Below are 26,512 nucleotides of genomic sequence, written 5' to 3'. Positions count from 1 at the left end.
ACAAGACTGTGTATTTTTGACATTGCAAAACATGAAAATTAATTTACAACAGTTTTGATCCGAATTCAAGCCACGACCTACACCAACAACCAAAAACACAGTGCCCTTACTCCCCCTCCCCCCTCCGCCCAAAACCCACCCCTTCCCCTTAACCTACCCCCCGTCCCCACCCTCTCCTGCCATCCCCCTCCCCCTACATACCCCTTGGCAGGCAACAGGACCGAGGTCCTTATGATGGAATGAGCCTACAGCCTATCTTACCTGGACCTCCCACACCCTCCTAACTATACCTGAGGAAATAGTCGAGTGCAACGATTTTAAGGACTAAAAATAAGGGGGAAATCCCCATTTTACAGAAGAAAAGCCTCTCTTGCAATTGACTCAAGACCCCTCTGCTCAAAAAATCCCACTAAAGCAATGCATAGGTGAAACTACACAACGGTCAATACCCGGTTTACAATACAGTGCCAAGATATTCCCTTGCCTGAATTTCGGAGAGGAAGAATCTAGACTGACCCTGATGAATTATTTTCAATTTAGAAGGGAACAGTAGGAAGGCTTGAGCCCCTATTAACTGAAACGGGGATATCAGCTGACGGAGCTGCCACCTTCGCTCCACTGTTGCGGGACAAAAATCAGAGCGAACAAAGAACTCGCAGCCTTTACCAGCTCTTTTTCTATCAGGTCTTGCTAGAGAATAAATCTTCTCTCTTGCCAGGAAGTTGTTAATCAAAAACAAATTGCCAGCAAGGGATTTTTTTCACACTCTAATAGACAGCACTCAGGATCTCTATTAAAAAGAGTTATTAAGTCCTAATTGTAAACATCAATTGCTGTATCATATTTAAAAAGTCCAATTATTTGGGACAGTGCAAAAGTCACAATGTAAGACTACCACACGAGTCAAACAATAATGGGAAGCAACACCAAAAGCTTATGTATCAAAATTATTATTGTTTTGAAACAATTTGTAAGGGTTATACATCAGTTATAAGAATGAAACATTAAAGATTCTAATGCACAAGGAAGACATTCATTGATCCAACAGTACAATAGAATACGTCCAAGCTGTTATATGTAATGCAATGACTACTACTAGATTCGCAGTAAGGCACTGAACATGAAGCTAAACAATAGCAGGAGTGGACGTGAAGGTCGACATTTCGGTCTTATCAAGATTGATCAAAAGACCATCATCAGGACAAATCGTTTGGTATTAGCCGATGACCCTTCTAAAAGCACGAAGTGAAGACCGTTATAACCCACAGTCACATTAGAGGGATTTGATAGATTTTAATTTCATTAATCATAGGTTTTCACCAAGCAACTTCAAAGTGACACGATCGAGATACTTCGTCTCTCAATCACCGTAATATTCCCGGAAAATCTCTGGAATGTTTGTTTGTCTATTTGTTATGGTCGGAAGAAGACGTGTCAATGCCGGTTAGTACACATACATCGTCTGTCCGTGTACTAACCACCATTGACAAGGGTCATCGGCTAATACCAAACGTTTTTGTCCTGATGATGGTCTTTTGATCAATCTTGACCGAAAAGTCAACCTTCACGTCCACTCCTGCTATTGTTTAGCTTCATGTACAGTGCCTTACTGCGAATCTAGTAGTAGTCATTGCATTATCTATAACTGCTTGGACGTATTCTATTGTACTGTTGGATCAATGAATGTCTTCCTTGTGCATTAGAATCTTTTATGTTTCATTCTGATAACTGATGTATAACCCTTACAAATTGTTTCAAAACAATAATAATTTTGATACATAAGCTTTTGGTGTTGCTTCCCATTATTGTTTGACTAGTGTGGTAGTCTTACATTGTGACTTTTGCACTGTCCCAAATAATTGGACTTTTTAAATATGATACAGCAATTGATGTTTACAATTAGGACTGAATAACTCTTTTTAATAGAGATCCTGAGTGCTGTCTATTAGAGTGTGAAACAAATCCCTTGCCTGCAATTTGTTTTTGATATACTATCTGCCCAAGCTCGCAAGGGTTTATTGGGTTACCCCCCTTCTTTACAGGAAGTTGTTAAGGCAAATCAAAATTGCTCGTGGTCTATCCCCAGATTGACCAGATTTCTGCCTTTGTTTGAAGGGGAACCGATGAGCATGTTGTACTTCAAGCTCCCAGTCCCACTGCTTTATTTCGGGAAATGCCTCTGTAAAAAGCTCTACCACAAACTGCAACCTTCAGGGACACCTAAAATCCTAAGATTATTTCTCCTTGCCCGATTTTCTAAGTTCGTTAACTTCCACAAAATATCATCCTTCTGGGCGCCAATCTTGTTCGTTGTAGTTTTCTGCGTTGCTAAGGCATCCTCCGGGTTAGAAATCCTCTCCTCAGCCTCTCCGATTCGAACAGCTATGTTGGTGCAGGTTTTGGCCACTCTGCAAATGGAGTTTTGTACTCTGCGGCGGGCCCCCTGCATTCGTACGTTCTCCTGCCGGGATTCTTCGCGATGCGCCATCATAGTCTGATAGATAACGGCAAGGGTTATCTCTCCCGGCAGTAGCTCAGACTGACTGGGTGAGGGATTCTGGCCTGTTGTTGCAGCATCCACCCCTGAGCTAGCTAGCCCAGATTGAGGACTGTCCCATGATAAGGAGCCAGAAGTAGCCAAGACCTTATTTTTAAATATTTCCTGTTTTGTTTAATTTTTGACTTTCAATACGGTCGTCGGGATGTGGGATAAGGCCTCATTACAGAGGACCTCATTCAACCTCCAATCCCCCACATCACTGTCTTCAGTCCAATCTCTGTCTCTATCGAAATCTTCATCATCATCAATTGAAGAGCCTGTATGCTCCGACAGAGAGTACAAATTATCTCCCCCCTCAGGTTCCCTAGACGACTATCACCCCCATCTTCAGAGCCGCAAGAGACAATGTCTTTAGACACAGGAAGGTTAGTAGAGCCAGGTAAATGCAGGGGATCTAGCACTGGGTTACTACCCATAGGCAGCACTACATCTCCCAGAATCCCGCTTGCCAGAGATCTAAGCACGGGCTGTAAACCAACATTAGGATTTTCATTCTCCAGAACAGCCTTTGAAGAGCTCTTAGTGGCCGCCTGATGCGCTAAGTGCCCTGTGCCTTCCGGCTCTGCAATTGAGACCTGCGTACCCCCCCGAGCTCAGAAGGAACATCGCCATCTACTAGTTGCTCTGCCCCATTACTAGCCTGTGATGGAGTCAGGCATGCCAGGTTGCCGCTGCACCTGTTAACCACCGGTAGCTTACTTTTAACATTCTTAAACAGGGCAGGAAGGGTCTGCTTCGCTTTACTGCTCACCGAGGCTCCGGTCGAATGAGCCGTGGCGGCTAAATTCCTATTCCGTGGGGTGTCCGTACTGGCAGTCACTTCCCCTCCCTGGAGCGCTGCTTGTTCGAGCGTTCGCCGCGGAGCGAGCCCTCGCGGCTGCAGCCTTAGCTGTGATCTTCGGGGCCATAGGCGCTCGGGGGTGATGGTTGCAAAAGAAGAATGCAGCAGAACGAAAGGAAGCCAAAAGATGAGGTAACAGGACACGCAGAGTTCTGAACGATGCCGCACTTGGGGGGCTAGCGGAGCACAGCAAAAGTCTCAGCATTAGCTCAAATATGAATAAAATCCATTCCGCTCAACCAGATGACGATACGGGATACAGAGCAGCAGACTTCATAGAAGGTGGTACATCCCGGTAAGGACGGCAGACTCACACAGCCGAGCACTCGGCCGCCATCTTGCCCTCCTGAATGTGATGTCAATGTTGTTGTTCAGGATGGTTTCTGCCAGCTCTGTTGCATGCTTGATGGCAGATCTACAGTTTATGAGCATGCAGTTTCAATTTCTGCTGGTTCTGGGCTTCTGGGAGAGGGGTGCCATAGGTATTTTGATGTACTGTGTTGGTGGCCTGGCAAACTGAGGAGGGTTAAGGTCTCATTCTACTCCAGAAATCACCTGTATCTTGAAGGTGGGGGTGTCCAGGGATGTTGTAGGGTTGTATGTTTTTGCTAGATCCGTCGTCTCCCTTAGGAACATCATGGGACTTGATATTTCGGCCTGAGAAATCGGTTATCGAGGGGAATTGTGTGCCATCTGTTCATCTGGGTCTAAGATAAACATAGGGGTTGGCTGGTGATGTTGGAGAAAGGTCGGTTTGATTATCAATCATATGCAGGGTGGGTGTTAAGAATCTTACGGATGTTGTTGATACCGTAGCTAGTTGACCCTCCAAGTGAGTTAAATAATTGGTTATGCCGATTGTGGATATATAGTTTGATGGAGAAAGTAATCCAAGTTGACCTTCCATGCCGAGTAAGGCATATATAGTTTGATGGATATATAGTTTGATGGAGAAAGTAATCCGAGTTGACCTTCCATGCCGAGTAAGGCATTTTATCATGTCTCTCGAGAGCGTACGTTTCAGTGGCGAGAGTATGGAGGTGTTGAGGGGCGAATTGTCATCTCTGTGGTGATCTGGGCTTTAATTCCCTTGGAAGCACACGGGGCAAGAGATAAGTGCTATTTTCAGATGTTTCAGAATACGATTTGACCCCTACACCGATAACACTTTTTTATCTGCATATAAGTTGGCAGGACTAGTTTGCCACCGTTTAATTTAATTATTTTTGGGGAGTTAGAGACGTAGATGCTTCTAAATACCAAATTTGGAAACATTGTGATAGTCTCTACCAGATTATATAAATTCAGGAACTTTCTGACTTTACACATTCTTTTCAGAGATACGGGGCTATTAGCTCACCACAGGAGCACCATGAGTTAGACATGATTAGGAATACCTAGACGAGGGATGTGTGGCAGTTCTCATCAGTTTCAATTAAGGTCGAAAGTTACTGCTGTTCATTCATACTAGCATCCATTTTTCAGTGGTCAGAGCATTTATTAATGCATTGATAGGGTATAAAATATATCTAAAGTAGGCTAGCTGCATAAAAGATTGTATGTCACAATATTAACTACAGAAATATTTGCTACAAGAATATCATAGGAAGTGTAAATTGGTAACTGCAGATTTACTATTAACTCAACATTCATGTACAGTAAAGATACAAATGTCATAGGTACATGTATGTGGAGTTTAACAAAGCTGAAATCATCTATATTTAATTTATACCTTTATATACTTGTGAATGTTTTGGCTGTCAATACGTGCAACAAGTTTTCAATGAATAGAAATGGTCAGGTGGACGTATTGCAGGTTCACCTACATCTAGACCTCTGTCAGCTCCTTTTGAGGTTCTCCTCGTCAAGTAAATTATAGATAATAAGCTTCACTGTCTAGGATAAGTGAACTCGCTACTTCTAAAAGAGACAAACAAAAACCCAGTAACAACTGCTCAAGTCATATCTGCCATCCTTCAGGTGACAAGATACCTTCCAGCAAAAAATCATGTGCCTGTCCCTATACAGTCTGGGGGTAAGAACCCCTAATCCTTCAATAAATCTGTTTAATTAAACAGAGGGTACGTTACAGCCTTCTGTCTATTAGTGCTCATAATAGTCACTCTTTGGAAAAATTGCTAATAATTTAAAAACAAGGTGTGTGTGCGCATACTATCCATGTGTTGGTCTCACACCTACCTCTACCCTTCTCTAGTGAAAAAAAGGGGAGGGAAGGTTGGCAGCGCCTCACGGGAGCAACACCAGGGGCAGGATATGGCAGACTGGTACTCGCCTGGATCCTCACGTTCTCATCATCAGCGACTGCCAACCTGGAAAATAAAAGGGGATAAAGGCTGTGCAAAAAAGAAAAACTCTATGTGTTTGTGTAAGTGGCCCAGTAGCGGTGGAACCTCCCTCCTGTGTATGAGGTCTGGTCCCTCCACCATAAAAAGAACTAAGCTATACTAGCAACTCCAACTTTATTCTGTGCTGTATGCCCGTTCTAATTAAAAACAACCAACATGTTTCATCGCCATGAGTTACTTTATCGCCGATTTAAACAGGGTTTTGTTGGGTCAGCGTAAATCCTGGCCGTCTTGCTTCGCCCTTTATTGTACCTGTAGAAACACATGCAATACAAAAACACACACACATACATGTACTCACTGTGTCTCGAATGAAACAATACAATGTCCCCACTACTTTTGGTCATTTTTTTACAAAGCATACATTACCAGGTAGCCTTGTGTGGTAAAGCCTACCAGGCTCCCGTAGAAGAATTTGATATGGACGGACCATTTGACCATTAGTGGGTTCCTTAAACCGCCCTTCGGTCGGTATCTAGATATCTAGAAAAATGAATGCACATGGAGTCAACAAGCGTTTAGGTTGAAGGTACACCTGGTCTGTAGCATTCGACTAAGTCTGTGACTCACTCAATACTCATGTCAGTTTCCCCGACTGAATGCCTATCCCAGCCTTGTATATTTTGTTTGCTTCTCGCGCTCACTGTGATCATGCGGTTTCGTTGTGGCTAGCGAGGGCGCAGTCCATCACTCACTCAAAGGTAGTTCCCATAGAAAGACCCCGCGATATGGTTACCAAACATTCAACAATACGGTGCCCCGTGTTTGCGAGCTGGTCTAGTGGTGGCCTAACGCCTCGAGCATCCGGTCCGCCCTTTTCATAGCGATATTTTGACCGCATCTTAGACGTATTGCAGTCCGAGTCTTAGCCCTCAGTCAATATAACGGAAGAGATCCTTACCGTTTTCACGTGCAAATGTGGCCTCCGCTCACCCTGCCGCTTCGCAATGATTGTCGGCTCGTCTACTTCAAAGGAACGTTCCTCGGCCCGCCCCGGTCACGTGTGTCTGCTCGAGCAAAGGACGTATGTAGTGTGCGGGTCGTGAGTGGACCGCCACAAGGCAACATATCTAGATTTGGATATACAAGCCTTAGACAAAAAACTGGTCACAACAGTCCACCAAAAACTAATGGACCGGATGCTCGAGGCGTTAGGCAACCAGTAGACCAGCTCGCAAACACGGGGCACCGTATTGTTGAATGTTTGGTAACCATATCGCGGGGTCTTTCTATGGGCACTACCTTTGAGTGAGTGATGGACTGCGCCCTCACTAGCCACAACGAAACAGCATGATCACAGTGAGCGCGAGAAGCAAACAAAATATACACGGCTGGGATAGGCATTCAGGCGGGGAAACTGACATGAGTATTGAGTGAGTCATAGACTTAGTCGAATGCTACAGACCAGGTGTACCTTCAACCTAAACGCTTGTTGACTCCATGTGCATTAATTTTTCTAGATACCGACCGAAGGGTGGTTTAAGGAACCCACTAATGGTCAAAGGGTCCGTCCATATCAAATTCTTCTAGGGGAGCCTGGTAGGCTTTACCACACAAGGCTACCTGGTAATGTATGCTTTGTAAAAACATGACCAAAAGTAGTGGGGACATTGTATTGTTTCATTCGAGACACAGTGAGTACATGTATGTGTGTGTGTTTTTGTATTCCATGTGTTTCTACAGGTACAATAAAGGGAGAAGCAAGACGTGCAGGAATTACGCTGACCCAACAAAACCCTGATGAAATCACCGGTAAAGTAACTCATGGCGATGAAACATGTTGGTTGTTTTTAATTAGAACGGGCATACAGCACAGAATAAAGTTGGAGTTGCTAGTATAGCTTAGTTCTTTTTATGGTGGAGGGACAAGACCTCATACACAGGAGGGAGGTTCCACCGCTACTGGGTCACTTACACAAACACATAGAGTTTTTCTTTTTTGCACAGCCTTTATCCCCTTTTATTTTCCAGGTTGGCAGTCGCTGATGATGAGAACGTGAGGATCCAGGCGAGTACCAGTCTGCCATATCCTCCCCCGGGTGTTGCTCCCGTGAGGCGCTGCCAACCTTCCTTCCACTTTTTTTCACTAGAGAAGGGTAGAGGTAGGTGTAAGACCAACACATGGATAGTATGCGCACACATACCTTGTTTTTAAATTATTAGCAATTGAGTGACTATTATGAGCCCTAATAGACAGAAGGCTGTAACGTACCCTCTGTTTAATTAAACAGATTTATTGAATGATTAGGGGTTCTTACCCCCAGACTGTATAGGGACAGGCACATGATTTTTTGCTGTAGTGAGTGGGGTGCTGCCTGTATAAATCCCTGTCCTATCCCCCTTAGGCTCCTTGTTGTTCAGAGACAAGATACCTTCCCCCAAAACTATCCCCCTCCACACCCCAGACACTACAGTGGGCTCATTGATCACTTGTTTGACAAGCATCCCCTTTTCGAGGTGTAGCAAGGAGAGATGAGAAGTGAGGAGGAGTGTAGTGAGGAGTAGCAATTCTGCCCATCTCAATCTTGTTTACAGGATTCTTTCCCTCATAAAGAAGAAGCCCACTGAATTAGTAAAAAAGGCAAATGTCTTGATTCTCAGGTAGATTATATTATATTCCTAGATCTTATGATGGTCCTTCCTCAGCACCTAGGCACATGACATTTACCAAGGGATGTGTGAACACTTGATCTGAGTAATTCTGTGGTAAGCTTTGAGGGCACCTGTGAAACATCTTATTAAATAATATCCTGAGTGCTCATCGCTGCAATGCGTTACAGCATGCAACATACACATAAATGCTATGTTCTTGGGTCGGCATAGACCATCTATCTTCAAACACACACTGCACTAATTTCAGTATTTTAGTGCAGTTACTCGATGCAGGACACACATACATGCATTGTGCCTTGGGCTACTCTGGCCTTCTACCTTCTGACAGTGTATTCAAGGTTTACTGATGATGGATCTTGAACTCACGGTCTACCAACTGCAGTCATAGACATCATATTCAGGGATTATTGGCACCTCAGTTAGGGAGAGATTTTTAAAAACTCACGCAGCGCAGCCCCCAGCTAGGCTGCGCTACGTTGCGTGCCAAAGAGGGAGAAGAAGAGGGGCTCTCTCCCCCCTTTCCCTTGTGCCGGCGCTAATTTCAGCAGCTGTGCAGCATGCACACACCTTAGCGCTGCAGCGCTAGGGTGTGTGCGTGATTGTAGCATAGGGTACCCTTCCTGTACAAAATAATATGCTAGGCATGATGCAAAGCTTTTTCCACTTTGCGTATGTGCGGCACACATGAAAAGTTGGAAAAGCACGGAGTAATGAAAGCATTTCGCCTCCTTTGAAGAGGTGTTAACTTTTGGTGCAAAACCATGTTTACAAATCTTTGTAAATATGGTTTTGCTTCAAAAGGCTTGGGTGGTTGCATTGGGACACCCATGTACCACCCATGTAACGCCCCCTCACCGCAAAGTAACGCAAAGCAGTGCTTTGTGCTGCTTTGCGCTACTTATAGGGTGCTTTTCAGCACAAATCAAGTTTTGTGCTGGAAAGAAAATAGGAAAAAAAAAGTATTTGCGCTGGTTAGCACCACTTTTGTGGCACTAAACCAGTGCAAAAGGTTTGAAAATCTCCCCCTTAGTATTTGACAACAGCTATGTTCCCAGCCTCAAGTTTAGATATTACACTCTACAGAATTAAAGATTATTGTCTACCAGTTTGATACTAGGGATTGTTTTTTTAAAGTAGTCGGTCTTCATTGCTAACTGATCTCCCATCATCTTGAACAGCTGTCTGAGTTCACAGACGTGGAGAAAGTTGGCTGCAGAGTGATGGTGGAGATTGCTCGATGGCTTCCCAACGTGGTACTTAGGAACTTCCTGGTTCTTTTTGAGATGGAGGCCATCCCACATCCTTATGTTGCATTGTGCCTCCAACAAGTCATTCAAGGTCACGGTAAGTTGCCTGGCATTTGAGCAATCCTTACATCAGGGAAGACCATGCTAAGTGAAGGGGGAAATGGATTAAGTTCTGGTGGACACTATTGGTACAATGATCACACAATCCAAGATAGACGATATTCAAAGCACAATGGGGTAGTGATAGCAACAGACATGGGTCTCTGGATAGGAGAGTACAGCACTGTGAAATCTCAACCTCAGTAGTTCTGGCAGTTAAACTTAGAACCAGGGTTTAAAAGCAGATAAAGACTGTTGGGCCATCAGCCTTCTTACTGCCTGCTTCTCAGATATGTATAATACAATCTGGTTCTCAGCTTCAGCTTTTCCACTTAGTACTTTTCTTTGCCTGTCTCATCTGAACATTTTAAATTAAGTTACTGATCCATACAATTTCTGGCAGAATTTTTACTCCCCATATTTGGTACTCTCTCTGTGATATCATTGTTACTCGTTACTCGTTAGCCCCTCCCCCTTCTACTTCAGTTTTACTTTCTGACCTCTAATTTTGGGGAATTTGATCCTTCCAGGTTCAGGGCCTAGGGAATTCATGAGCAACCCTTCTAACAAGTATGGCCTCTTGTACTTGAAACACCAGTAACCAGATACTACAGTGAGATCACAGAATTAAAAAAACCTCCTTTTAGACTTTGACTCTCAGGGAATTGGCTGTCTGTTTTCCAGAATCTCCAACAAGGAAACACAGCCAGTCTCCAGAAAGGACCTAAAAAAGTACTCTTCTAAATCTTTGTGTGTCGCCTGTGTCAGATCGAAGGAAACCCAAAGGCTGCACCCTCTCTCAGTTGGGCTACCCATCTCACGTCAATGTACACCCCAAGGCTCTCTCTTTATATTGTCTCACACTGTAAACTTTGTTGCCTACCAGGGACTTTGTTGCCCTGCCGCCCAGCTGAATCTGACTCCCATCACGGGGACGCCAGCAACCTTCGCGGCCGTTGCCTCCTCGCACTGCCAGCACTACTATCGTCGCGCACCGCAGGAGGACCTCATTTCCCACGGGGCAGCAGTGGTGCTGTCCCAGCGCGTCACTGCTTAGCGCCAGGCAGGCGCTCATAAGCAGAGGAGACCACACGCAGCGCGGGACACTGTAAACTTTGTTGCCTACCGGAGACCTTGTTGCCCTGCCGCCCAGCTGAATTGGGCTGCAATCGAGGGGGACGCCAGCAGCTTTCGCGGCCGTTGCCGCCTCGCACCGCCAGCACTACCATCGTCGCACACCACAGGAGGACCTCATTTCCTAGGGGGCAGCAATGGCGCTGTCCCAGCGGGTCACTGCTTAGCGCCAGGCAGGCGCTCATAAGCAGAGGAGCGCACACGCAGTGCGGGACGCACGTGGGCGTGCCTGGGCAAAGCCCAGGCCAAGAGAGGGCCCGTCTGTGCCCTTCGTAGCCTGGCAGAGACTGGACTGGGCCACCCCTCTGACATTTGGGTTTTGCTAGCCGGGAAATTTGCATTTTGGTAAACTTTAAGCACTAGAGTGTTTGAATCTTATTTTTACTATTGTAATCCTTGCCGTGGGTTTGCTTATTCATTTTCCCTTTTCATTTTTATTTCTATTGTTTTCTGTAGTAAAGGGAAGGCATCATGAGCAAACGCAGGAGGCCAGCTGCCACTTTAGACGCATTTATCATCAGAGCAGAATCTCTATTAAATCATGAGATTCAAATTGCTGAAAGGAGATTGTCCCTCAAACCAGCACATACACAGAGGTGCTCACCTAGGCTCTCTGGCACACCACACATTTCCCCGTTGATATCCCCAGATGTAGAGAAGGAGGCTGGACCGGCACCTAATAGTTCTAATCGGTCTGACTCTGTAGGGACTGATGATATAATTAGCTCACCAATGGGTACTAGATTAAGGAACCAAAATTTGGCAACGGTGAAAAAAACAGATAGCAAGGGTGCAAAAAAGAAAGCACCAGCCCCCAGGAAGGCTAGAACCAGGGTTGCTGTGGGTTCTGTACAAGGAGGGAAAATAAAATCTAGCATGGACACAACGAAAATTCTTGTAAATAGTGTATCAACCCAGACAGAGTCACATGGCAAACAGAATCACTTCCTTCCAGCAAATTATCTCGGGGATCTCGAATCTATTGTGAAGAGATCCCTGGATTCTGCCAAGGAAGGTTTGCTATCTGATCTAGTGGACCACATAAGCGAGATTTTAAAAACGCTGAATGAAAAGTTGGATCTATTGGAAAATGCTATGGGTCAATGAGTTCTGGTAGCTATCCTTTTAGTACCCGCACCCTTAGGGAAGGATATCTATCAAACGCTTGTGCACAAGCAGTGAGCAGGACTATCCCGCTCGATCCAGAGATAATTATATGTCGCAATAAGAACAAGAAAGGACCTAGTTTACATGATAAGCCGACATTAGCCAACAGAGCAGTTTCAATGGGGACAGACGTAGGAGTCAGTAGTGTGCCATATCAGGAACTAAGAGGCAAAATATATCCCGTCCCTGTCTGTGACAGACCCGGGGACCATGCAGTTAAACCATTAGTATAAAGTCCGAAAAGCACAGATTTAACTCCTAATGAAGATGTCTTAAAGTTGCCACCTGCATCATGCCCCTATACGCTAATTTTAGCAGGTGTACCGGTGCTCAGGAGGGACCAGAAAGAGAACTGGCTGAACCTAAAAAATAAGGTGATTAGTTGGCTATCAAAGTTTAGGCATTTTAATCCAATGAGAGGAGCTGACATCTTGATGGTCCGTAGGGTAGGTTGGGTGGGAGACTCCAGGAAGAATATAAGAGGGGATTGTGTGGTAGTGAACTTTAGACGGCCACATATGATTAGGGCTATCCTAGCCACTAAAGAGGTGACTGATCTGGGGAATACCAGTATTAGTGTCTTACCGTTGGGTTATTTTTACAGACCAACGGAGAGTGGAAATATCAGTAATCTAGACCCAAAGATCTCGTTGAATATTTTCAGGTCTTATCAACCCTTGAGGATTTGGATTGACATTCAAAGTCTTTACATTTTGAGCTGGAAATACCAACAGTGCATTGGGAGGATGATTCTTTTGATCGGAGTTTTGTACTGGAGCCACGAATGGTGGCGGACTGTCAGCTATATGGGCAAAGAGACTCTAGGGGTGAAGTACCATCTCAGTCGATAGCAGAAGATTTCGGCGACCAACTAGCGGTAAGAAATGATGCTTCCCCACCCCATATGCTAGTCAGCAGTGACCCAACATTAAATACTGAGACTTTGGGGAACGATCTATTGCGCCCCAGGCACCATAGCAATATATTGAACCTGCATGTTGTATCATGGAACATTGCAGGCTTAAGGCAGAATATGTTGGATCCAACATGGAATGATTATATAGAGGCCAGTGATGTGATACTTCTGCAAGAGAGCTGGCTCTTAGATACACCCCACAGAGTCGGTTTCAAAACATTTTGGGTGGGGGCGAGTCCCTCAGTAAAGGGAAGACCGTCGGGAGGACTAGTGATTTGGATCCGGGTATATTTGGAAATCACTATCTCACCTCTGGATGTATCATCTCCAGACATACTGGGCCTTAAATTGATGGCAAAGAATGGCGGGGTCGTATATTTGTTTAACATCTACAATAGACCCTGCCTCGCACAACGCGAGTCATCAGTAATAAGTCAGTTGGACCTCACTCTTGATTTATTGAGGCACAAAGCAAATATTATATTAGGAGGTGAGTACAATTCCAATTTTGAGCCTGTAGCGGGTTTAGGTAATCTGTTGGAGGTGGAAGACCAGGCTTACAACATTCCAGAGATGGAAAGTAATAAAGAGGTCAAGTGCACAGTAGCTGTGACACAATTACTAAGATTGACAATGGCCCATAGCCTTAGAGCCTGTAATGGCGTCTCCCGTCTGACAGACCCAATGCATGCACGTTCAGTAGAGGTAAATCGCGCAGTAACATAGATTATTTTATAGTGTCATTGGGACGCTGGAGCCACTTGGTTGACCTTAAAATAGATCTCAGAGTAGAGAGCGTTCATCGACCCTTGAGGCTGTCGGTTACACCAGAATTTCTTTTCCTATCCCAGTTTGGTTCTGCAGAAACTGGCAGCTTGGATGACGAAATTATACTGAAGAGAAACAACCGAGCTGTAAAATGGCCACACATTCTGGGGAACAAAAAAGCACTGGCCAGTATTTATTCAACCTTTACAGATACCATTGCACCTTTCCTAGAAAGTAAATTAGATCAAATAAAGATGACTGATGTGCATGGTATGCTAGTAAGTGCCTTAGGACCAGGACTAAGCAAAACGCCAAAAGAAAGGAAGTCAGGCGAATCTGAGAGGATTGATCTTGGTAACCCATGGTATAACAGGGACTGCAGAATAGCCAAGCAAGAGTTAATTATGGCTATTCAGAGGGAAGAAATAGACAAGATAAGGGAAAAAAGGTGCATGTACAAACAGATTCTAGAAGTTGCAAAGAGGTCATGGGATGAGGAGATCTGGGCAGACTTAATTTGTGCGACTAAAGCTAAGGACCAGGCCGGATTTTGGAATTTGATGGCCAAAGGTAATAGGGCAGGGAGAATACAAAGAGACCTATTTCTTGATGAAAATACATGAGTGGACCATTTTTCTGCACTCTATTCTGAATCCAATGGAGATTGCTTTTACCTATCAGAGGATATGACCAATAGAGCAAAGGCAGCCAATTTGAATTTCACGCTAAATGAAACGATTTTAATGTTGGAGTCAGTTAAATCGGGTAAAGCCCCAGGGCTAGATAAAATACCTGGGGATCTTCTAAAACATGACTTGAATATTTGGGGGTTTTATATTAACCAACTTTGTAATGCAATAGCAAATTTTGAACCAATTCCATGCATGTGGAAGGGAGCAGAAATAGTCACAATTTTTAAAAAGGGAAACAGACATGATCCGGCAAATTATCGCCCCATTAGTCTGAATGATATCCCACAGAAATGATGTGCCAGGCATTTACTTTCTCGTTTATCGACCTGGATAGAAGATGTGGATTTACTCTCAAAATTCCAAGCTGGGTTTAGAAAGAAGACTAGCACTATTGACCAAGTCTTCAGGTTTTTATGTTTGTACTGGAAATATATAACCCTAAGGCAAGGTAGCCTATATATTGCATTCGTAGACCTTTGAGGTTGCCTGAGAGACTTAGGGGTACCAATCGAACTGCTTGTGCAGATAATTAGGCTACACGAAGGGAATTACGCTAAAGTGCGATGGGGGCCAAGAGAAGAACTTACCAGGGAGATACCAGTGAAACGGGGTAAAACAAGGTTGTGTGTTGGCGCCCACCTTGTTTACACTGTATGTAAATGACAACCCAAACTTCCTGGAAAGCTGTAAAAATGATTCTCTCAAGCTGGGAGGGAAAGTGATACCTGTATTATTATTTGCATATGATACCATCTTAATCTCACAAACCCCCAGTGGCCTTCAAAACCTGCTGAACTCTTTCCATTCGTATTGCACTAATAAGGGACTTGAAATTTATCCCAGTAAAACTAAATATATGTCTATCAATTCACGTAAGTCTTTTAAAAAGAATCTAGAGCTAAATGGCCAAAGACTAGAATATGTACATAGTTTTAACTATTTAGGTATCACACTTGATTAAATAATGACCTGGAAACCGCAACTGGAAAAAAATAGATTAATTTTGATTCAAAACTGTACTCCAATTTCCATGAAGCATGGAGGGAGTATATCTAAGGTTTTCTCCAGCCATTGAGGTTTTTAAATTTAAGGCTCAGTGAGCAGTTTTGTATGAGGCAGAACTTTGGGGCCCACATTGTAAACGTAACTTTGAAATTGGAGAAAACAGATTTATTCGTAAGTTGCTGTCCATACCCAATAGAACACCGATGCTTCCGGTAATACTTGACCTCAATCTAAAACGTACTGATAATCTTGCTGTACTACTCCCCCTTCTATTTTGGGTAAGAATTTGGTCAACGGTGGAGCTCGTACATTATAAAAGGGGTCTGCAAAAGATAATGAGCTTTGGTCTTTTTAAAAGCCATTCCGTGGTTGCACCACGTTTCGACCTGGTTTAAAAAAATATCTCTAACACAGTATTGAGATGTACCCTCAGATTTGACCATGGTATGTAGTAAGGTTGTTAAGCTATCCTTCTGGAATTATATGAGTAGTACTTTTCAGCATGACTCCAGTTTAGGTTGCTTAACTACATCATTTGTCTTGCTCAAAGATATACCCCAATTTGAACCACTGATGGACGAGATATGTCCACAAATTGCCAAATCATTGTACCTGAAATTTAGATACGGGGTTTTACAAACAAACGATAAGAAATCAAAATGGGTTAGTAATGATCAAGATTATGATAAATGCACTTTTTGTAAACATCTGATTGATGTCAAGGAGGATGATGCACATATTTTTTTTCTTCTACCCCTCATACGACATTCCTAGACAAAGATGGATTAAACCACTCTGCATTTCCTTGAAAGTAAGGCACTGCAGAGAGGCAGAACGTCTGTTGAAGTCTGATACTTCACAACTGGTGGTTTTTTGTGTATCTAGATTCCTCGCTGGTGTGATGGTCATTAGAGCTAAAAAAGGGTTTGAAACTCTGATATCTTTTTATTCTTTTGTACTATTAGACATAATTTGTTTTTTAAAAATTCTTTAAATTGTTAAAAAAAATTAACCCAGTGATGAATCTTCTAAATATTAATCTTGTGGACCAATCAGATAGTACTTGTTGTTGCCTAATTAGTGATTTTTTGAGGTGCGTGATTCCAATTTTTTTTTCTATTACAGAGATTTTAACTGTTTGAACATTTTTTAATATTTATAGTATTATGAATTAATTGTTTTTAATGTAAATATAGGACGGATCTGGGTAACTTTGTGACATTTTCCTCCCAATCCACTGTGACAAAGAACGCTATCGCTATGATTTGGATGGAAATGTGTTATATTTTATGTACTTTTATGGTCTAAAAAGACCGAAATAAAGTTAATTGAAATGAAAATATTGTCCCACCCATGTCAGTGGATCCAAACGGGGACGGACTGTTGCTCACCCGTGTACTTATGTTATTTCAATTGGTGTTATGGTCGTTGGTGCAAATTGGTAAATCCTCCTGAGTATGAGAATGAATTCAATGAATGGTCCTTGGGCGGGAGGGCATCTCCAATTGTACCTCTTTGGGCATGATAAGGCATTAATGTGTAAAAAGAACACATATTTATATTACTGAAGAAAGTAATGTGACATAATGGATTAAAAAGCAACAATGAATAAAATTGATTTGGAAAATATTTTAAAAGAGTGAATACTTTATTGAAATATAAAGGAGTGCAATTGGAGACGTCCTCCCGCCCTGGGAGCAACGCAAACCATTCAGTTCAAAGTACAACCCAGTCCTAAGGTCTATCTGTTGTATGTTTCAGTTTGAAGGGCACTACAGGACTCCCATCTCTGCTGCTGTGGCACCTGTGTACACCCGGGCAACACAGGTTTTTGCTTCCACTATGTAACCAGTCTGAGCTGTGTTTTTTGTTGTCACCTCACAGTGTCCATAATGAAGTACTCTGAGAGTTTAATCCTTGAACGCTTTCTACCCATCATGAAGAAAGCAAGAACTTTCGCTCACTGCTGGTATTTCTGCCGTGGTAAGTATAAACTAGTATTAGGAAGCTTCTCTGATACTGAATGGAGTGAGCACCCACTACAAGAATACTTGCAATTTTTCAGAAAACACCAGGGATAATTTGATATAATTGTATGTATCATTTTAAACAACAGCCGCAGAGTTTGGCTGAGAATTTTTCCAAAATCTTCTGGGTGTTGAATTTATCTCTGAGAAATTATTTCGCTTTTCTTCATGAAATGAACAGATTCTGTACATTGTATGTAAAATTGATATGCTCTGTATTATTTTGAGCAACAGCTGAGGTATTAGAATGTGTCAAAAGTCATTAAAAACGGCCCCCCTTCCCTTGATTTTCAAGAACCACAAGCATGCATTCTGGGGAAGGGGAAAGTTGGTAAGGTTAAGGGTGTGTGTGTCTAATGTTACCGTTGCATCAGCGAGTGAGTGTTGGAATGAAGCAAATGACACAAATTGTAGAAAGTGCATGTCCTTGTGGCTTTCTGCACTTCAAGTAGTACAGACCTCATATCCCTACCTGCTATGTATTGTATTGTAGTGGTATTTATATAGGCCTCTATTAATGATTAATCAGCTATTCCCACTGTATAATTTATAAAAGGCTAAATACACATCATCCCTCTGTTCTCCATAGTTCATGGAAGGCGGCATAAGAGGTTCATGCCATCTGAAACTGAAACCAAGACGGGGCATGCACTTGCTCGTAGTATTTTTAAGGGCAACAGGCCTTAGCTTTCCTAGTAGAGTAGGGTTCCCATCAGGTATAGAGAGAGCATAAGTGGGCAACTGACAGAACTGATTTGTATTTTCTCTGCAGCCTTTGAATCCTTAACTTGGGCATTTGCCCGGAGCACAGAATCAAAGCTTGTTCCGCAATATTTGAAGGGCTATGTTATCTGCAAGGTCTATCTTGACATACCATGCATGAACACCAAGGAAAAGTGCAAGGTAAGTTTTCAAGTCAGAACGGATTCATGAGAGAGACAAAGCATGCTACTAATATCTACTGAAACACCAGTACCACATACATTATCATTATAAAAATGTGCAAAAGTGCCAAATATAATATTTCTTTTATCACCATGGATCATTTGAGGAAGGGGCCATGTTTCACAAAAAGATGAGCCTTGTGAGGATCATGATGCCCCTCTCTCTGCATGAACAGTGGTAATAAATAGCATGCAGCTGTCAATGAGTGAGCATCTATGGTGCTTCACTGAGAAAAACTAAACAGGTCTTGGCTGCTACTACTGGAAGATGGCTCAGACTGATACCATGCGGTTGGTCTCTGACAGTCTTTAGTAACAAAGTCAACAAAATACTTTGGACTTGAATTCCATCCCAATTAATTACCAATGGTTTAGATTAAATCTAGCACTCCATTCATCACTTTTGTTTCTAAGTGGGACGTCCTAATTGCTTATCAATGTGACTGCATCAACATGGGGATGCCATAGTCCATTGTGCCATAGGCCATATTCAGAGCGGCATTAATGAGTCCCAGTCAGCCTTACATTGGTCTGAATTTGCATATACTCACATTCAGGGCAAACATACTAGCTTCAAATGGAATGTTCCTATTGTAGAAGGACCGAGGATGATTTGCAAACAGGTTGATCATTAGCTGTAGTGGCAACTGAGCAAAAGGGTGATGGATTAGAATTCAACCCAAAGTACAAATGATTTAGGTTAATCCATTCTACCTATCACGTCTGAATTTACTCATAGGCATATGCCATGCTGTCTTTCATGTGTAGAAGTTGTCACAATACTATTTAACCATTATCAGAAAGTAAGACTTTAACTGGCACATGCATCAAGGTAGGCTTTTGTGATTCCTAAATTGCGATTATTAAGGAATCACAATTAAGGAATCACAAAAGCCTATGCATGTAGGTATTGCTATAAAAATAGTGATCCTAAATATTCCTCAATTGTGACTCGCAAATTGCAAGTCGCAATTAAGGAATGGCTTCCAATTCATTCCTAGGAAGAATGGGAAATTGTGCATGCAATTTCAAGGGTGTAAGGGTGTCAAAAGGACACCCTGTTGCACCCCTGAAATTGATCTGTGCACACAAGTTGCGCACACACATGCCCCAAGGGCATGTGTGTGTGTAACGTATAATTTTGAAAAATGCACTTTAGTGCATTTTTCAAAGTTTTCGCTATTTACCATCTGGTATAATTTCTCGGTAAATTGCAGACCCAAATAGCGAAATTGATATTTTAAAAGGCATCTTGCATTGCATTCAAGGCATCGCAATTTGCGATTCCTTAAGTGCAATCGCAATTTGCAATTTTTGCATTTGGGATGATACATCCCAAATGCAAAAATTCCGGTCGCATAAGGACAGATTCTGAGAATCTGCCCGTTTGTGACCGGTTATTCCTTTGATGCATGTGGGCCTAACTCCAGACATGGGAGTAAATCAAGTTATGTGGGCCTTCTGAGCATGGGGCAAGTTAGCTTCCTCTGTAAAGTGATTGTAACATGGGATAAATAAAACAAGAAACTGTGACTTCTCCAATTAGGAAAGAAATGTTACCTACTGACTATGGTAAGAACTTCCTGAATGCAGCAGGCATATGAGTACAACTTTACCCATGACATTACTCTTTTTATATCTATGCATAATAATGTGTCTCCACCACAAGTATTTTGCCATACAAAAACAATCAGTGTCCCCTTGCTTCACACATACAGAGGTCAGAGGCATGTACTCTCTTCTGTGTTACTTCCTGTAGATCCGTGAACAGGTGTTACTGACACTTGGCCCAATGGCGACTCTGCTTCCCCCAGACCAGCTGGCTTTGGAACTACCAAGAGTGTTCCGAGAGGTATTATACCTCCAGGCAAGCCTGCCTAAAGAGAACACCTTTGGCCTGATAAAGGTATGTCTGGGGCAAATGTACCCCTCAGAAATATCTACTGCATGTTTGTATGAATTATGTCCATAATGTATCGAAGAGAATCATAAGGGGGTGTCTAGTGAGAAAATGTTGTGTTTGGGGAATTCTCTGCTTGTCTTTCAGATCTCTGCTGGATTTTTCTGTAGCTTTCGACACATCTGACCTGTAGCACAGATCTGAGTAGTCATTATCTGGGTCTTTTTTTCACCTGGGATATCATAGTTGGGCCTTGATTACAAGTGGCACAATAATTCTGATGGTACAGGTCTCATTGAAATCATGAGGTTTGGAGGAATATGGCTGCTCTATTATGTTCCATCAAAATCCCGGGCGAAAACAAGTACAGTAAATGAAATGTGACTCCCATTTGTTATTGCCCTCAAAATTCGAGTCCTTGTTATTTTCCCTTCCTAGACTCACAGCGAAATAGCAGATTATGATAGTGAGTTTCACAGTAGTGCAGATGGAAATTATTTACACTGGTGCATTATTTTTTAAAACCCTTTAATTTTCAATTTTCTTAGGAGAAACTACCTTTATGTGTGGTCGCTGCACCACTACATAGGAGAAAGTAATGCTTTTGGATATTCATTGTGTCAAAAAAGCTAAACTTTGAATCAAGACCATTTCATTTTTTCTTCCTTCGCTTTCTTAGCCTTCCTGCCTCACCAGGAGTTAAAACAAACTTGTTCACAACTTTTTAATGTATAACTTATTTTTCCTTTTTCTATAATCCCCATATTGAGACAGTAACAATATCCAACTGGATTTAGTGGTATAATTGTACTTGATACCACCCATAAGAATTCTAATCATGGACCCCTACTAGGGATCCAGATCACATCTTCCCTTCAACCTCCATCGTTGGACCAACATCTACCTTATTTTTCATGAGTTGGTTTATATACTTTGGAAAAGGTTTTCACATTTTTTTTAAAACTGTCCTTGTATGTTTTCTTAATAACTGTAGTTCACATGTGCCTCGTAAATGTCCTATTGAAAAAATCTAGAAGCTTGGAAACTTACCATATACACTTTGTAACACCCAATGTCACCCTTCCCCCCAGAGCAGCCTTATCAACAACTTCTATCTTAAGATTCTCATCAACTCTCCCCTCTGAGAATTCTGATCACCTCTCCCTTTTGGGGGTGAACAACCTTTACAAGGCAACTTTTACCACGCAGTGCCTTTACGACGCAACTTTTACAACGCAAACCATTACAACGCATTGCTCTGGGGGGCGCTCTAGGATAGGGAATAGGTTTAATGTACTATCCAACACCTTCCCTACTATCCACGGGGACTGGAGTTGGAATAGTAAATTAAACTATTCACTATCCAGCGCCCAAAAGCACTATGCGTTGTAATGGTATGCGTTGTAAAAACCGCGTTGTAAAAGCATGCGATGTAAAAGCATGCGTTGTAATGTCATACATCCCTTTTGGGTATTTGCATCAAATCTCTTGGGATCCTGAATGAACTTCACTTGCCACAGAAGATCATACTCTCCTACCTCTTGAGGATTCTCACCCTGTAAAGCTTCTGATCACTTCTTCCTTCGTGGTGATACTGATTACCTCTCCCCAGTCAACCACTGACCCCCTTGAGAGTGTGGATTGCCTGTCCACCATAAGAATCTAGATTACTTCAATCCCTTTGACTGCCTTGAACTCCTTTCCTGAAGATGGAGCTTGATCATTTCCTCAAATTTTTAAAGTGATGCTTATTCATCACGAGGAAGGGCCATGTCCCAAGTGGTGTCAGATGGCTTTGATTGTGTTGCTTAGTTGGTCAAGATATGTTGTTTATGTGCAGTAATCATTTAATATAGTTGGAAATGAATGTGCTAAATGAAATTGAAAGCCATATGGATGAGTGATCTCTTCCTAAAGGCTTCCCCCTTATTAATTTCATGTTCTTTTCCATTCAGCCTCTCGAACATTTCCTCAGAGCTGGTGTCAGAAAAGCTTGCAAGGAGGCTTCTTTACCGGAAGGGTTTGCAGCACTGCATAATATGGTAGGGAATTTTTTGAGGATACTTCTATCATGAAATCACTGTATCTTCTCAACAATAAAGATGATCAGTTGGTGTGATGGACACAAATCCTGATTAGATAGTAGAGATGTGGACTCCACTCCTGCCCTTTCATTGACACCTCTCATGAGAGAGCACTAAAAAAGTCCCATATTACCTCCATCACGGAGTACTGAAAATGCTACCAATTGTCTTTAGGAGTAAATGAATTGGGAAACCCAGTGGACCGTTGGAGGCCTGGGTGATACAGCAATGGAAGGTTCAGGGTGCCTACAAGGGATTTTGTTGACAAAAAACGTATTTAAAATTACTCTGGAGGTGAGTCCTACAGGAACATACACCGTGTTTTTGTGCTCTCAACTTGCATTTAGTTGTGTTGTCTAATGACATTTCAGAGTATGTTCCCCTAGGACTCACCTCCAGAGTAATTTTAAATAATGCAAGTTTTTTGTCAACAAAATCCCTTGTAGGCACCCATTGTCTTTAAAGCACAACACTTTAAAGGTAATCCGCTGTTTCCAAAGGTGGTGATTTCCCTAGCTCGTGAGTGATATCATTACGCACTTTTTTCATAGCAAGGATCACAGAATTCCAGTCACTGGGTCTATAGCAGGAGATTCACTTGTCTACAGCCAAGGAATGACAAAGATATTCTGTCTCTCAATTCACTTGGTAAAAAAGGTCAACACCTAGCTTCTCTGCTGAAGAGTCGAAACTAACACCCACTAGATCTATATTAGTAATGCTTAAGTGAGTAAAACAGGGTGTGAACTAAGGCAAATGTAGTAATGGATAAAAGTCTTAAATTACTCAAGATTTTGAAAAGAGCTCATCTGTTGTGGTCAAATTGTAAATGCTCTACAAATTAGCAGCACTGAGTACCCAATTTATAATCATAATATCCTGTTCAGTCTTTGTAATGATTGCTGTCACTGTGATGTTAGTAATGAAATGTTGACTTTCAATAAGGATCTATTCCTTTCTAACTGGAAAGAGGACAATGTTATCATAAAGAAGGGGATGTGAGTACTGTTACTTCTGGAAAAAAATTTCACAATTTGCGGTCTGCGATTCACTCTCATAAGAAGCGATGGGTTAAGGTTGTGCTAGTGGCCAGAATCTGAATACTCATCCACTTACTAGATTTGTATGGCCATTACCATACTGTTCACAATCAATATCTGATTCCAATCACAATAAGATGATGACCAGAGGGGAACTTAAAAAAGGCATTAACACATGAATATTAAAATTCTCAGTGTTCATATTGAGAGCTTTTGCCTAAAACCGGTTTGCCTACAAGTTTAAGGTTAGGCTTTTGATAGAAGTTGCAAACCCAAATGTGCAAATGAGACTGGGTCAACAGCTTGGTGTGCGGGAAGGAAAGATCTTGATAATGATGTCATATAGTCTGCCTAGATGCATTACTTGCTTAGGAAGTTGACATGAGGTCCAACAAGCGGTACAAAAGGGGGTGGTGATGGACGGAGCATCTGAATCAATCAAACACTCACACCCAGTCAAAAGATCTGGGTTTAATCCATCACCGTTCTTTAGCCCACTCCACCACCCCAGTTCAGACATGGCTATATGCAAATCAGTCTGACCATGTGCCTCATGGGAACAGTCCAGCCCGAACTGCCAAGCCATGTCTTCCCTGGACCGGAAACAAGCTTCCGAGGACTGGTTTCTGGCATTCCAGCCGTCTTCAGCCCGGCTTGCTTGAATCCAGTGTCAAAGTGAGCAAGGGACTCACGTCTGAGCATACCCTGCCACACTTATGGCGGCCAAAGCGGTGCAAAAGGGGGTGGTGATGGACAGAGCATCTGAACCAATCAAACACTCACGCCCAGTCAAAAGATCTGGGTTTAATCCATCACCGTTCTTTAGCCCACTCTGCCACCACAGTTCAGACATGGCTATATGCAAATCAGTCTGACCCTGTGCCTCATGGGAACAGTCCAGTCCGAACTGCCAAGCCATGCCTTCCCTGGACTGGAAACAAGCTTCCGAGGACCGGTTTCTGGCATTACAGCCGTCTTCAGCCCGGCTTGCTTGAATCCAGTGGCAAAGTGAGCAAGGGACTCACGTCTGAGCATACCCTGCCACACTTATGGCGGCCAAAGCGGTACAAAAGGGGGTGGTGATGGATGGAGCATCTGAGCCAATCAAACACACACACCCAGTCAAAAGATCGGGGTTTAATCCATCACCGTTCTTTAGCCCACTCTGCCACCACAGTTCAGACATGGCTATATGCAAATCAGTCTGACCCTGTGCCTCATGGGAACAGTCCAGCCCGAACTGCCAAGCCATGCTTTCCCTGGACCGGAAACAAGTTTCCGAGGACCGGTTTCTGGCATTTCAGCCGTCTTCAGCCCGGCTTGCTTGAATCCAGTGGCAAAGTGAGCAAGGAACTCACGTCTGAGCATACCCTGCCACACTTAAGGCGGCCAAAGCGGTACAAAAGGGGGTGGTGATGGAAGGAGCATCTGAACCAATCAAACACTCACACCCAGTCAAAAGATCTGGGTTTAATCCATCACCGCTCTTTAGCCCACTCTGTCACCACAGTTCAGACATGGCCATATGCAAATCAATCTGACCCTGTGCCTCATGGGAACAGTCCAGCCCGAACTGCCAAGCCATGCCTTCCCTGGACCGGAAACAAGCTTCGGAGGACCGGTTTCTGGCATTACAGCCGTCTTCAGCCCGGCTTGCTTGAATCCAGTGGCAAAGTGAGCCAGGGACTCACGTCTGAGCATACCCTGCCACACTTATGGCGGCCAAAGCGGTACAAAAGGGGGTTGTGATGGACGGAGCATCTGAACCAATCAAACACTCACACCCAGTCAAAAGATCTGGGTTTAATCCATCACCGTTCTTTAGCCCACTCTGCCACCACAGTTCAGACATGGCTATATGCAAATCAGTCTGACCCTGTGCCTCATGGGAGCAGTCCAGCCCGAACTGCCAAGCCATGCCTTCCCTGGATCGGAAACAAGCTTCCGAGGACCGGTTTCTGGCATTACAGCCGTCTTCAGCCCGGCTTGCTTGAATCCAGTGGCAAAGTGAGCAAGGGACTCACGTCTGAGCATACCCTGCCTCACTTATGGCGGCCAAAGCGGTGCAAAAGGGGGTGGTGATGGACGGAGCATCTGAACCAATCAAACACTCACACCCAGTCAAAAGATCTGGGTTTAATCCATCACCGTTCTTTAGCCCACTCTGCCACCACAGTTCAGACATGGCTATATGCAAATCAGTCTGACCCTGTGCCTCATGGGAACAGTCCAGCCCGAACTGCCAAGCCATGCCTTCCCTGGACCGGAAACAAGCTTCCGAGGACCGGTTTCTGGCATTACAGCCGTCTTCAGCCCGGCTTGCTTGAATCCAGTGGCAAAGTGAGCAAGGGACTCACGTCTGAGCATACCCTACCACACTTATGGCGGCCAAAGCGGTACAAAAGGGGGTGGTGATGGACGGAGCATCTGAACCAATCAAACACTCACACCCAGTCAAAAGATCTGGGTTTTATCCATCACCGTTCTTTAGCCCACTCTGCCACCACAGTTCAGACATGGCTATATGCAAATCAGTCTGACCCTGTGCCTCATGGGAACATTCCAGCCCGAACTGCCAAGCCGTGCCTTCCCTGGACCGGAAACAAGCTTCCGAGGACCGGTTTCTGGCATTACAGCCGTCTTCAGCCCGGCTTGCTTGAATCCAGTGGCAAAGTGAGCAAGGGACTCACGTCTGAGCATACCCTGCCTCACTTATGGCGGCCAAAGCGGTACAAAAGGGGGTGGTGATGGACGGAGCATCTGAACCAATCAAACACTCACACCCAGTCAAAAGATCTGGGTTTAATCCATCACCGTTCTTTAGCCCACTCTGCCACCACAGTTCAGACATGGCTATATGCAAATCAGTCTGACCCTGTGCCTCATGGGAACAGTCCAGCCCGAACTGCCAAGCCATGCCTTCCCTGGACCGGAAACAAGCTTCCGAGGACCGGTTTCCACGGTGGCCTCATTATGAGCTGGCTGCAAATTGGTTTGAGGATACCGGGCCCCAGAATCTATAATTCTTGACTGTTATCCCGCTTCAAATTCTGGCTATCCTGAGTTTTCCCTAGAATGAGAATAAGAACTTGGACACAGAGTTACCAAA

The 26,512-nt window shown here is 43.5% G+C and overlaps 1 protein-coding gene across 1 annotated transcript in view; it reads left to right on the top strand.

The window, feature by feature from the left end:
- The window catches only part of LOC144761751 (uncharacterized), a 1,311,126-nt gene that overhangs the window by 1,073,134 nt on the left and 211,480 nt on the right, over nt 1–26,512 (top strand). The gene's annotated exons all lie outside the window — the stretch shown is intronic.

This window comes from Lissotriton helveticus, chromosome 6 (genome assembly GCF_964261635.1).
Source record: "Lissotriton helveticus chromosome 6, aLisHel1.1, whole genome shotgun sequence".
Classification (NCBI taxonomy): Eukaryota; Metazoa; Chordata; class Amphibia; order Caudata; family Salamandridae; genus Lissotriton; species Lissotriton helveticus.
This window is presented reverse-complemented; position numbering and strand designations above follow the sequence as displayed.